This window comes from Protopterus annectens, chromosome 4.part1, assembly GCF_019279795.1.
Source record: "Protopterus annectens isolate FY-2018-M chromosome 4.part1, PAN1.0, whole genome shotgun sequence".
NCBI lineage: Eukaryota > Metazoa > Chordata > Ceratodontiformes > Protopteridae > Protopterus > Protopterus annectens.
This window is the reverse complement of record NC_056734.1, coordinates 548606175-548618936: the sequence shown is the minus strand read 5'-3', so window position 1 is coordinate 548618936 and position 12762 is coordinate 548606175. Positions and strand designations below refer to the sequence as shown.

General features: G+C 43.6%; 1 protein-coding gene across 3 annotated transcripts in view; it reads right to left on the bottom strand.

The window, feature by feature from the left end:
* NCK1 (NCK adaptor protein 1) overlaps nt 1-12762 on the bottom strand; it is a 1905596-nt gene that overhangs the window by 959050 nt on the left and 933784 nt on the right. For all 3 annotated transcript variants that reach the window (XM_044070358.1, XM_044070357.1, XM_044070356.1), the window contains one exon: nt 623-713. The gene's annotated coding sequence lies outside the window, so the exon portion shown is untranslated. The remainder of the gene's footprint in view (nt 1-622; nt 714-12762) is intronic.

Sequence of the window (12762 nt, the reverse complement as noted above, 5' to 3'; positions counted from 1 at the left end):
TACAGTTAAGGGACGTGTGTGTGTGTGTGTGTGTGTGTGTGTGTGTGTGTGTGTGTGTGTGTGTGTGTGTGTGTGTGTGTGTGTGTGTGTCTAAATGCAAGGACTGTGACCTCCATGCTCCTGTTATGTATACATACTAACTCCAAGATTCCTGCATCTCTCAGAGTGAATATACACTACAACACAGTCTCACAATTAGCACAGATTCACCCTAATTGTACTTTTAGTCAGTATTCTGATTTCTGCAATTATGATTTTTGCACTTTTTAACAGGCACCCTAAGTAAGTCATCTACAACAAATCACTAACGTACATTAGCTGAACAAATACAAAACTATACAAAACCTGCAGTCCATCTCAGACTCAACTGTAAGCAGCTCCAACTCAAAATGTTGAATTGTGTCTACCGTGTTGACGAGTGTATGTGCAGATTGAAGATGTGAAATTAGCTGCACTCACAAGTAAGCTTATCTAGTCTTTCTTTAGAAGTGATACATGTGGCAATGAAAAATGAAGTCATGTGATTCTAGACTTTGTGCAAACTGTAGCACAACTTAGGGTTATTACAGGCATATGCATTATACAATTCTTATAGAAAAAGTGCTGTAGGGCCATCACCTACCTGGTATAGGTGTACAGGTATCAAAAAAGAATTGTCACGTGGCAAACTGACCAGTTTGCAGTGTTACACAACAAAATGTAGTGATAATTAACTGCAACAAATGAAAAAAGAAAGGACAAAGATTAGTATGTTTTGAAGACACTTGAATGCATTTACACAGCTTCTTTATGGTTCAATCTCAGTTCTACAAAAGTGAAATTCCCAAATACTAAACTTTCCATACAAGAAAAAAAACTCTGAATACTACATTAATCAAAATGCACAGTACACATGACTAGAAAAAGACAATGTGTAAACATATATAAATAACTACATAAACATCCATTTCACTCTGAAATACATTATCACACTTTCACACATATACATGTAGAAATCACACATGTAAATATATAGAAAACATAAATATAAATGTAAATATATATAAAACGTGTATATGACGTGTATGTGATTGAAAGTGCAGCAAACAATGAAAAAACATAGATCACAGAAGACCGAATTCAAAGCATGGGAAATACAAACAAAAATGGCATTATGCAGAGGGGCAAGCTCCCCTCTGCCCCTCAGACTCCCTGCAACTTAGAAATCCCAACTCCAAGATCACACAGCAACAGGAAAAGGGCAAATTCCCCACGCCTCGATGCACATCGATCTCGCACACACACCTACATCCGCAAACTAGAAGCACTAACACCCGAAAAGTACAGCTGTGTACACTCACCATAAATGTAGATGTTCGAGTGTAGTCACTGTTGCAGTCATCACACTTGGGTTATCCTGCCAGGGGTAGCCCTCAGTCAGCCCAAATACCATAGGCTTAGCATTTCTGCATCGGTTCCTGTCACTTCAGGATTGACGTCAGGTCGTCACGGGTATAAAAACAGGCAGCCAACACCATTACATCAGTTTTTCTTGCCCCAAATGTCAGGAACCCCCAAATAGGGAGCTAAGTTATGGTGGAAAAAATACCACCAGTAAAAAGTAAATACCAATAGCCCTGTAAGGAGTGAGTATGAGAAATAGAGAAGGAGAGAGAGAGAGAGACAAGGGGACTGAAGAGTGGGAAACCCGGACTGCAACAGTGAATACACTCGAACATCTACATTTATGTTAAGTGTACACAACTGTACTATGTTCTTCGTACTTCACTGCTGCTTTCATCACACTTGGGTTGATTCCCAAAGCTGAAGAATGGGTGGAGGCAGTCAAGAAGAGTTGGGGCTGGCTAGTATGCCCTGCAGGACTGCTGTTACAAAGCCCGCCCTGGATTTGGAAAAGATAGGCAGGTGGTAATGCTCGATGAAGGTATGAACAGAACTCCAAGTAGCAGCTTCCAGAATTTCCCTGGTAGGGACTCCTCTGAGAAAGGCTGTAGAGGTTGAAGCTGCCCTAGTGGAATGCATTCTGACCCCCTGAGAGGGTGGTTTCCCATGGTGTTTGTAACAGAAATGGATACAGTGTGCTTTCCATCTGGAGATGGCTTGTTTTGATATTGCCTTGCCCTCTGCCCCTGGTGCAAAGCTGACCAGTAACTGGTCAGATTTCCTGAAGGGCTTAGTCCTATAAAGGTAGAATCTGAGCTGTCTGTGCACATCTAAAGAGTGCAGGATCCTTGAGGATTAGGGAAAAAGGTGGGCAAATGGACAGATTGGTTGACAGCCACACTGGACACCACTTTAGGGATAAAAGTAGGGTTAGTCCTGAGGGAGACCCTGTCAGCATAAAGGGTTCCACAGCCATACGTGCTTGTAGCTGGGACACTCTTCTAGCTGAAGTGATGGCCAGAAGCAAGGCTGTTTTCCAAGAGAGGAATTTTAACTCTACTGAAACTGCAGGCTCAAAGGGGGGGGGGGGTAGCATGAGCTTTTCCAACACAAAATTAAGGTCCCAAGCAAGGGTGGGGGCTCTTCTTGGTGGCCTTAAGTTGTTAGCCCCTCTCAGGAACTGTTTGATGAGAAGGTGAGAGAAGAGAGGTGGCTCAGTGTTGTAATGAGCAGAGATGGCAGAGGCATGGATCTTAATAGAAGAGAAGGATAGGCCTCTGTGGAGTATGTCTGCTAGGTAATCCAGGATGAGAGGTAAGGACGGCTGTGCTGTATCCGCTCCTTTAGAGTGAATCCAGGAACAATACATTTTCCACCTATCAGCATAGGATTTCCTGGTACTGGGCCTTCTGGCTTCACGAATGACATCCAGCACCTGCTTGGTTAGGCTGGCCACTGGAGGAGAATTCAAGGAATAAACCAGGCTGCAAGGTTCAGGGTTTGCAATTGCAGATACAAGATCTGTCCCTCCTGCTGAGTGAGGAGGGTTGGGATCTGGGGTAGGTGTTATGGTGGCATTGGTGACAGACTGCGCAGTAGTGGGTACCAGTGTTGGCGTGGCCAGTCTGGGGCAATCAAGATTGCCCTTGGTCTTTCCTACCTTATCTTGAGTAGTACTCTTGTAAAAAGAGGCAAAGGAGGAAATGCATAGATGAGAGGTTTGCCCACTGGAAGGATAGGACATCCACTTTCCAGGCCTTGTGAGGTACCCTAGTGCAGAATTTGCTGAGCTGGTGATTGTAGGGGGAGGCAACTAGGTCCACCTTCAGGGTACCCCATTTGTGGGTTAGAAGGCTGAAGGTGTTGTGGTCTAATTGCCACTCGTGTGGGTCTAGGAGATTTCTGCTTACGTCGTCTGCCAGAGAGTTTTGTTTGCCTGTCAGGAACTGAGCTTGCAGGAGAATATGCATAGCTGAGGCCATGTTCCACAGGGTCATGGCTAGCCTGCAGAGTGGGTTCCCCCCTGCTTGTTGATGTATCACATCACTGTGGTATTGTCAGTTTTTATTAGAAGGGGCCCCGGTGAGAGTAGGGATCTGAAAGCTGTCAGAGTGTGCTAAACAGCTAGCATCTCTTTTTGGTTGATGTGCAGATGAATTTGGTTTGGGCTCCAGTGGCCATGAATTCACCTGCCGTCCAGATGTGCACTCCAGGCATAGTCTGATGCGTCTGTAGTTAGGGTCTGGGCGGCATGGGGTTGTGTAAAAGGAAGTCCCTTGTTGTGGTTGCATGCTGCTGCCCACCAAAGAAACTCTGTCCTGAGACAAGGTATTATAGGTATGACCGTTTCCAGGTCCTGAGAATGTTGGCACCAAAGACTTTTTAAGTACCATTAAAGTTTCCTCATATGCAGTCTGGCATATAGAATTAGTAGAATGTGGGAGGCCATAAAACCTACAGTCTGCAGGATTTTCCTTGCGGATAGCTGGGTTCTGGTGGCCATTTGAGCTAAGTAGCCTGTCAGATAGGCTTGTTTTTCTGGAGTAAGGAATGCCATCTAGGATGCTGTGTCCAAGCTTGCTCCCAGGAATACAATTTTTTTGACTGGGACTAGTTTTGATTTCTTTTCGTTGATAGTGTACCCCAGGGAGGTTAGAAGGTCCTTTACAAATGTCAGGTGCTGCAACAGCTTTTCCTGACTGTCTGCCTGAATCAGGCAATTGTCCAAGTAAGGGTATATTTGAATCAATCTGTCTGCAATAGGCAATGGCTGGAGCCTGCATTTTGTGAAAACTCTGGGAGCAGTGGATAAGCCAAAGGGAAGTGCAGAGAACAGATGATGCATAGATCCTGCCCCGAAACGTAGACATTTCCTGCAGGAGTCCCTGATAGGGATGTGCAGATAGGCTTCCTTTAGGTCTAGGGTGGCTAACCAGGCATCTTTGGACAGCACAGGGAAAAGCTGCTGTAGGGTGAGCATTCTGAATTTTGGTACCACCAGGAAGGTGTTTAAAATGGACAGATCTAAGATTGGGTGTCAGGTGCCCTCTTTTCTGGGTACCAGGAAAAGTCTGGAATAAAAACCCTGGCCTATCTGTTCTGCAGGAACAGGCTGAATTGCCCTTATGGACAGCAGGGAATGAACTTCGTTCTGTGCCTCTGCCCACTTGTTTGGAGGAAGGCTTGGAAACCCTTTTGGGGTTGACAGCGTGTGAAAATAAAATTTGTACCCCTGGAATACTATTGTTGAGGACCCATCGATTGTTGGTGATGGGGTTCCGTTTTTTGCATGGTGGGCAAGTTTTCCTCCTAAGGGCATGAGCAATTGGGCAGAGGTGAGAAATGGAGTTGAGAAGTCATTGTGAATTCTTTCCATAAGGTGGTGGCTTAGCACTCCCTGCTTTAAAAGTGGAGGTACTCCATTGCTTAGATCTCTGCATACCCTGAGACTGTAATCTGGGGGATCGGTTTCCCCTGGGTCTAGTTTGAGATGGCCTTGAGGGGGCTGGAAAGGACCAATGTTTCGAAGGACAATGCCTACTGAATCTTGGAGGCTGCACTTGCAAAAAATCTTTGACTGTCTGCATAGACTTCGCCTTTTCTTCCATCTTTTTTAAAAAACCTCTTCTGCTTTGGTGCCAAACAGACTGACCTTGTTCAAATTTGCGTAAAATAATTTTGATTTGACATGGTCTGGCAAGGTCTGCTCCTTAAACCAACCATGCCTTCTAAGTACAGAACCTGTGACTGCTGCCCTGCAAGATGCTTCTAGGGCGTCAAACCCACACTGCAGGGCATACTTGCTGACTTGGCTTGCAGAATGCATAAGCTCCTGTAATTCTTTATTTTCTGTACAATCAGGAAAGGTAGATAATTTTTGCTTAATAAGTTCCATAGTATGCTGCTGGTATTTCAGCATGTAGAACTGACAATTCAATGCTCTAATGGCGAGAGTTGCAAAGGTGTATACTTTTTTACCCAATCAGTCTAAAAGCTCAGGAATCCCTGTCCAAAGGAATGGGATTCTTAGCTGTAGTTGCTTTTATTCCTTTAGGTCCTTGGGAGATGACCTCTGGTTCAGCAGTAGGATTTTTGAAAAGAAATTTGAGAGAGTCAGGGACTCTGTAGTACCTGTCTGGTTTCCTTGGAGCAGGGGGTAAAGTATCAGGAGTTGGACTGGATTCCACAAAGACATCATCAACAACATCCAGAACAGGAGGGAGAGCCAAGGGTCTGTGCTGTGGTAAATCTAAAAATTCCCCGAGTCTTTTTTGGATTGAGGATAATCCTGGCATTCCCAGTGGAAATGCTCTCTCAACGTATGTAGGGTTTCACCAAAAGAAAAATCCTCTGTAGGGGAAGCAGAAGGAATGGACTCCCCTGCATCTGAATCCTCATAGGCAGATAAGAGTATGTCTTCATATTCAGAAACCTCAGAGTCGGACTCTTGGTCAGTTAAAGCTGCTGGGGACAAGTCTCTCTTTCTTTTAGCATGGTAAGGCTGGCTTCCCCTAATCAGCATGATCGGGTCTTCTGCCATTTTAAGCACTTGAGATTGTGACAAGGAAGAAGGCGCTTGAGTTTGGGTCATCATTTTTTTTAGGCGTAGCTCATACTCTTGGCCTTAGAAACTCGGTAGTTTTAGAAAGAACTGAAGATGCAAAAGAAGTCATAGGTTTGGGTCGAATATCGGTAATGCGAAGAACTTCCTTAAAAGCCGGTGCCTGCACAGCGGCTCTGGACCCATCCCAGGTAGAGGCATCTGCAGGTTCCTTAGTCAAAGAAGAGTCTCGCGGCATGCCAGACTCGGAACGGGTCTCGGTAGTAGCCTGGAAATCCATCAAAGTGGGCATCAGGGGCTGCGAAAGCGCCTCACTGAGTAATGGTGACTAGCTTAACGGAAGCGTTGTCCGCAGTTTTGGACCTGTGCGGTCTGTCTTTATCCTTAGGTTTTTTGGAAGATCGGTAGTCTGATTGCTTACCGAAGCCATTTCGGAATACGGAAATAAAGAAAACAAGTATTTAGCTACAATAAGGGCCCGACGACGAATAGTTCGGGCATTGAACAAAGCACAAAACCGACAGCGAGGTACGTCGTGGCCTGGGCCTAAACAGATGTCTTAGTAAGAATGGAAATCTCGGTGTGATATTTGCTTTCCACAGGGCGAGACAATTGTTAACTTTTTCTGACATTGGTTAGAGCAAGAAAAATGGATCCCCAATGGGGTACTTAACTTTAGAAGACTTCAGGATGATTCAATTTCGGAAACAAAAACTCAGACCTGCACTCGTGCGAACTGCTTCTGCTTCGGGCTCCTCGCAAGAAAGACTGATGTAATGGCGTCGGCTGCCTGTTTTTATACCCTGACGACCTGACGTCAGTCCTGAAGCAACAGCAACCAACACAGAAATACTAAGACTCTGGTATTCGGGCCGACTGAGGGCTACCCCTGGTAGCATAACCCAAGTGTGATGACTGCAACAGTGAAACACGAAGAACATCTTTCAATACTGTGAAGATTCAACACTAGTGACCGCAACAATAGGATTACATACATTCATTTCTATGTGTACAAAACATCAATGCGCAATACATTGATATTTACACATCAAAAGTATCTAACGTCGAAACTAAATTTTAAAACTACACCTACTGAAAAAGAAAAGCAAATGCTTTTTTTCCAGTTGGTAAAAATGAAATAAGTACTTTGAATAGTAATACTGATAGGAAAAGTTTTTTTTCCCAATAAGGTATAGTGCAGTTTGGGGTTGGGATCTGTGCATAAGTAAGGACAGATGGGTGGGCTTCAAGTCCAGTTCCACTGTTCTCCTGTGTTAAATTTAACCCTGCCACTGCCCGCAACCCCCAGCCCATACATTACCTTAATAAAACCCCTTTCCCTAGCAGTACTACACAAGATTTAAATATTCAGACACACACACAAAACTACATCTGTCAAGTTAGCTTGGCCTACTATAACTCTAGCCCACAAACACTGGTACTCCTATTCCTAATGCCGATCGGTATATACCCAAAAACTTCCACATTAGTGGAGAAAAACACTTACCTTCAAGCAAGTACATATCACGCATGCAGGGAAAATGGAGACTCCCAGTATCAATATTTCTAGCCACCAAACACATCTTACATTGATCAAGAAAGCTTATTCATTAATTTTAGTCTCTAAAAGCATGCAAGTATATTCAACAAAGTTAACTGCAACCATAGAACTTAACGAATCATTGGGAGATCTGCCAACATCAGGGATGGGATAGGGTGGTGTGCCTGGCCCATAGCACACTATACAAGGGACAAGGCAACGTGGCAAAGGATGGTACAGTAACTGCTACAAGTGATATGGCAGCACTGGACAAATAACAGGAAAAGTTTATTTACGCTTCATTTGCTGTCATGGACATGAAAATTTTGGAGGGCAGTAGAGCACACTACGTACAGGCACTCCTGCTGCTAGTGAGGAAAAGATAGCTTTCTAGAGAAGGAGCAAGATACTGTACCATCACTGATACTGCAAACTGGACATGGGTACCCTAAGCGTAATGTTAGGGCTGGTTAAGTAACTCTCTTGATGGTGTCATGGATACTGCAGCTTTTGTGGAGGAGGGCAGAAGCTATACAAGTTTTGCTGTTAGAGGGAAACACGACAGTATGGGGATATCTAGGACTGAAGGCATATGGTAACTATTAGTGCCATCAAGGAGATAATGATTTCATGGATGGAGGTGCATTGTCATTACTGCTGCTATCAACGAATAGGAAAATATCACGGAAGAACAATGTGAGATATACAACCACTGCACTACCTGAGGGGTGCACTGTCAGTCTCTTTTATGACCATCAATGATGGGAAAATATCAGGAAGCAGGACTGAGTGTAAAGCATCATGATTTCCACCTTTAGTTACCCAGTCATGTTAGCAGGTAGTGTTGACAGTATCAGGATATACATGCATTTGAATTAAAACAGTAGCAGCCTCTTTTCAGGGAGACATGTGATAGTATTTCTACTACAAGGTGAAATTTGACCACGGCATCAAGGAACTTACTTTTTTGATAGGTGCCATGGTATCTTTTACATCCACGGGAGCTAAAACCAACTAAAGTAGCTGCGACCATGATTTAACATCTAATCCAAAGGACGACAAACTCAGGAGTGTACACCCCCCCCCGCCCCCCCAATGCTGTACTGCAGCATCACAAGTCTAATCACTTGGAGGGAGAATAAAACCCATAGCCTTCTGGTCTTCCAGCACTAAAAGCAAGTGTGCTACCTGGTACATTACTGGTACTACCAACTTTAATACTTTACAAAATACCAGCTCAGCAGGAAAGATGTTAATGTCTTCTTCACTCATCATAAATACATTCATAGCAGCTAAAGCTGACTCTATGTAATGTAGAATATGATAAACAACCATGCCATAAACTGGGTCTTAAACTGGCAATGCTACTACACATACTCCGAGAAATATAGTAGATATGATATACATTAATTATTAATACTAGCTCTGTCTTCCCCCAAGAGAAAACCCTCTCTCAGACATTAAGAAATATGGTTACATGTACAAACAATGCATATATTTAACTTTCTGAACTATTATTTATCCAAGCGCTCTACTATTTTTTACACATTCTGGGCAAACAATTATTCACAAAATTACATTAACTGAATACATTACTTTTTAGCAGCAATATGCCTGCATAAGGATAAATCAAACACATCATAACACCTGATTATAACTTGACACCGTGATGGACTAAACTTAATCACTAAAGAAGCACACCTAGGATGGAATAAAGGGGGCAGTTGTCCCAGGTGCAAGCTGCTGGGGGGGGGGGGTGAGATCAGCAGATCTGATCAGTCAGTACTATAGTACTTGCATTAATACTGCTTTTGTGGTCATGATTGAAACACAAAAAAGAAACACAGCAAGAATGCTGTTAATGGCTTCTTCAGTCATCATAAACAAACTGGTAACTGCCAAACCAGACTCAAAGCTTCTTCTTCTTCTTCCAGCTTTTCCCGGTTAGGGGTCGCCACAGCGGATCACTGTCCGCTCATGATTGGCAGTGGAGTTTTACGGTGTCGAGTTGCCAGCCCGGCGCCCAACCTTCCACAGAAGGCACACACACGCAGACATGCCTATGGCCAATTCAGTGTGTTCAATCCACCTGCAGCATGTCTTTGGGATGTGGGAGGAAACCGGAGCACCCGGAGGAAACCCACGCAACCACAAGGAGAAACCAGACTCAAAGCATTGTGTGATTAATATCTCTTAAAACAGCAATGCTACCTATTACATCTTAAAGTGGTAATGCTACTGTAGATATTTACAGTATATGCAGGCACACAGCAGCTACACATTTATCATCAAAAAGAGTCAATGTGTAGTTTGGAGGACTGCATGTACACTTGTTACTATCAAGGATAGCAAAATATCAGGGAAGAAAGATGAAGGGCATAAAATCACTGATACCGCTATAAAGGAAGTGAAAATATTACAGATAAATAGTCACGGTTGCCCCAGGAAACAATACACCACGTGGGTGGGAGGATGGGGCTTATGTTTACCACTGCTGCTGCTGCAAGGTAACTTTCTCAAAAAATTCAACCAAGTTTAACAGGCATGATCCATCTTTAATGAATCCGAACTGCATTGGGACCAAAGTTTGGAGATTTCCTCTGTCCTTGTTAATAAGGTCCATAATGAGCAGATGCAGCTAGTGAAGCTTAACGGCCTATAATTTCCAGGGTCAGTTGATCAGTTGATGGCCCCCCCCACTTTGCACCAAGGGATTACTGTTGCTGCTCTCCATTCCGCTGGAACACAGCCAGTTCTCAGGCTGTGGTTAAACAGGGATCCAAGAGGGTCTGATAGGTCATGTTTTGATTTGTTTAAAAGGCAACCTGGGATGTTATCTGGTCCCCTTATTGCCATGTTTTTGACCTTGGAGAGCACTGAGATGACCTGCTCTCTTGAGATAACAGGCTGAGGAATGGTGGCAGGTATACTTTGGAGGATGACTGGAGGGGATAGGTGGTTGAAAGTTTTCTCCAAATTTGTCAGCTAGCAGGTTGGCTATCACCTCAGATTGAGTATGGGATCCACAACCAGTTCAGCACATAGCTGGGTATTTAGACTTCGGACGTAGTTAAAGAATGCCTTGTGATTATCCTTAGCTAGGGAGGCTAGTTTTGCTTCTTAATTAGCTTTGAAGGACTTGAGAAGATCTCTAATTTGTTTGTTTAAGCTTGAGAGGGATTTCTTCTTCTGAGCCAGTTTCCTGTTATTCTTGGACATTAATTTCTTTCTCTTGCTGTATAGCCTGTTTATACTAGGGGTCCACCAGGGTGGTTTATTTTTTTGGCAAGACCTGGTTTTAATATGGTCAGGTACAGCTGATTTTATACAACTGTTTAAGTGGTTATACAGGCATTGGTGTATACCTCTGCATAGGAGTCTGCGTTACCTGCGTTTGGGGGGACTATGAAACTTCTTATACCATCACTTAGTAGGAGGTAATTTGTCTTAAAAAAATTCTTAAGCATTTTTTATCTTGATGGGTTATCTGGTCTTATAATTCCATCAAACAAGACTGATTTATGGTCCACTCTTACCAGGGGGGGCATCACATTGGGGGGGATAATACTTTCCCATGTTAGTGAGTACTATATCCAGGACATTTGAGACTCTCGTGGGTGTGCTGATGAGCTGTTACGGAGCATCTGCACTGACAAAGTCCAAGAACCTCTGAGCAAGCATGTCTGTGGCTGTGTAGGTTTCCCCGTGGATGGTAAGATAATTAAAATCACCCATGAGTAAGGTGTTGGGCTGTATGGCAATAAAGTCCAGTAAGTCCAGGTAAGCAGTATGCTTTTTCTGTTTCACGATGGGGGAACCTATAGCTAGCGATGATGTGGTACGGGGCTTTGCCTATACTTAATTGGACACTGAGTAGCTCAACAGAGTCGTATCATTTGACCAGTCTCGAGGTGTACTTACCCTTAATGAAGATGGATGCACCTCCTGCCTTGGTTCTTTCACATTCAGTTTGTGGTCTAAACGTATAGAAGTCAGTGTAGCCTTGCATGATCAAGATGCTTTCCGTTCCTTTGAACCATGTCTTGGCCTGCACAGATGGCAGCATCTTCCAAGCTGAGGACTGCTTCCAGGGAGTGCAGTTTCTTGTTTAGACTCTTAGCATTAAGCAGCAATACCTTGTGTTTATCTAGATTGGATTTTATGTTGGCAGGTTGGTTATTCTGACACTAACTAAAAATGGCACAATATGGGGTGCCTAATGCCTTTGCCAGTATCCGAAAGCCTAGAGGAGACAGGTGCAGACCATCTCTGGGAAAGCAGTCTAAATTGTCGACCACATCTTCCCAGGCTGACAGATACTGGAATCCCTTGGAATGACACCAGAAGCAAAGTCAATTGTTAAAATCAATAATTTTTGTTTGTGTTGTGTCAACGTCCTTGGAGAAGGTGGAATGCTGCTTAAAGCCAGGCTTATACCTGCCTGGAACACGCAATCAGATTTCAGTCATGTCTCTCTTCATATAGCCCCGAGGTATGTCTCAAGTCATTCACCCCCACATGGACTATGATGTAGTCATGCCAGTACTTGTGGCGAGTGACTTGCGTGACGTGATAGATCCTGGCACCTGGACAGGCAGCTAAACATAACCCACTCCTTTATCCAGCCTTGTAAGGGAAACATTCTTGTGTCTCACAATGTAGTAATCTATTAAAAATATATTAGATTTTATGGTATTACGTCTTATGGGTTAATTTGTTGAGACACTTTTGTGCATGTTATTATGGGTTGTGGTTGTTTTTGCATTGCTGTGTGTGTAAGTGGTTTGCATTTGGGTGGCCTCTAATCTTTTGGTAAGTTACTAGAGAGTACTTCTACATACGTGGGCTTATGTGTTGTGTCCTTATTTAGTGTGAGAAGTGTGTGTGGGCTGACAACCTGTTTAGCATTCAGTTTGTCCTTAAGAGTCTTGCCTACAATTTCATAGTGTATGTACATTTTTCACATAAAGTATTTGTTTGTTTCATGAGTAAGTGCTTGTCAGTATATACAAGACAACTGCTACATTGCCTCAGGATGCCCAAATCTATCAGGCTGGCCAGAGAGATGATGGGAAACTGCCCGTCCATGATAGCAGGTTTTTACTGTATGTTTTATTAGGGAAAGGAACGGGTTAATTTGACAGGACTGTGCTGGTAGTGCTGAGACTACAAGAGGGACCTATACTTTCTGTAGGACAAGGCTGATCAATAAGGCAACACTGCTCATTGTGCGACTAAGTTGCTCCTAGAGTGGTAGAAAAGCTTGGAAGGTTTTGCT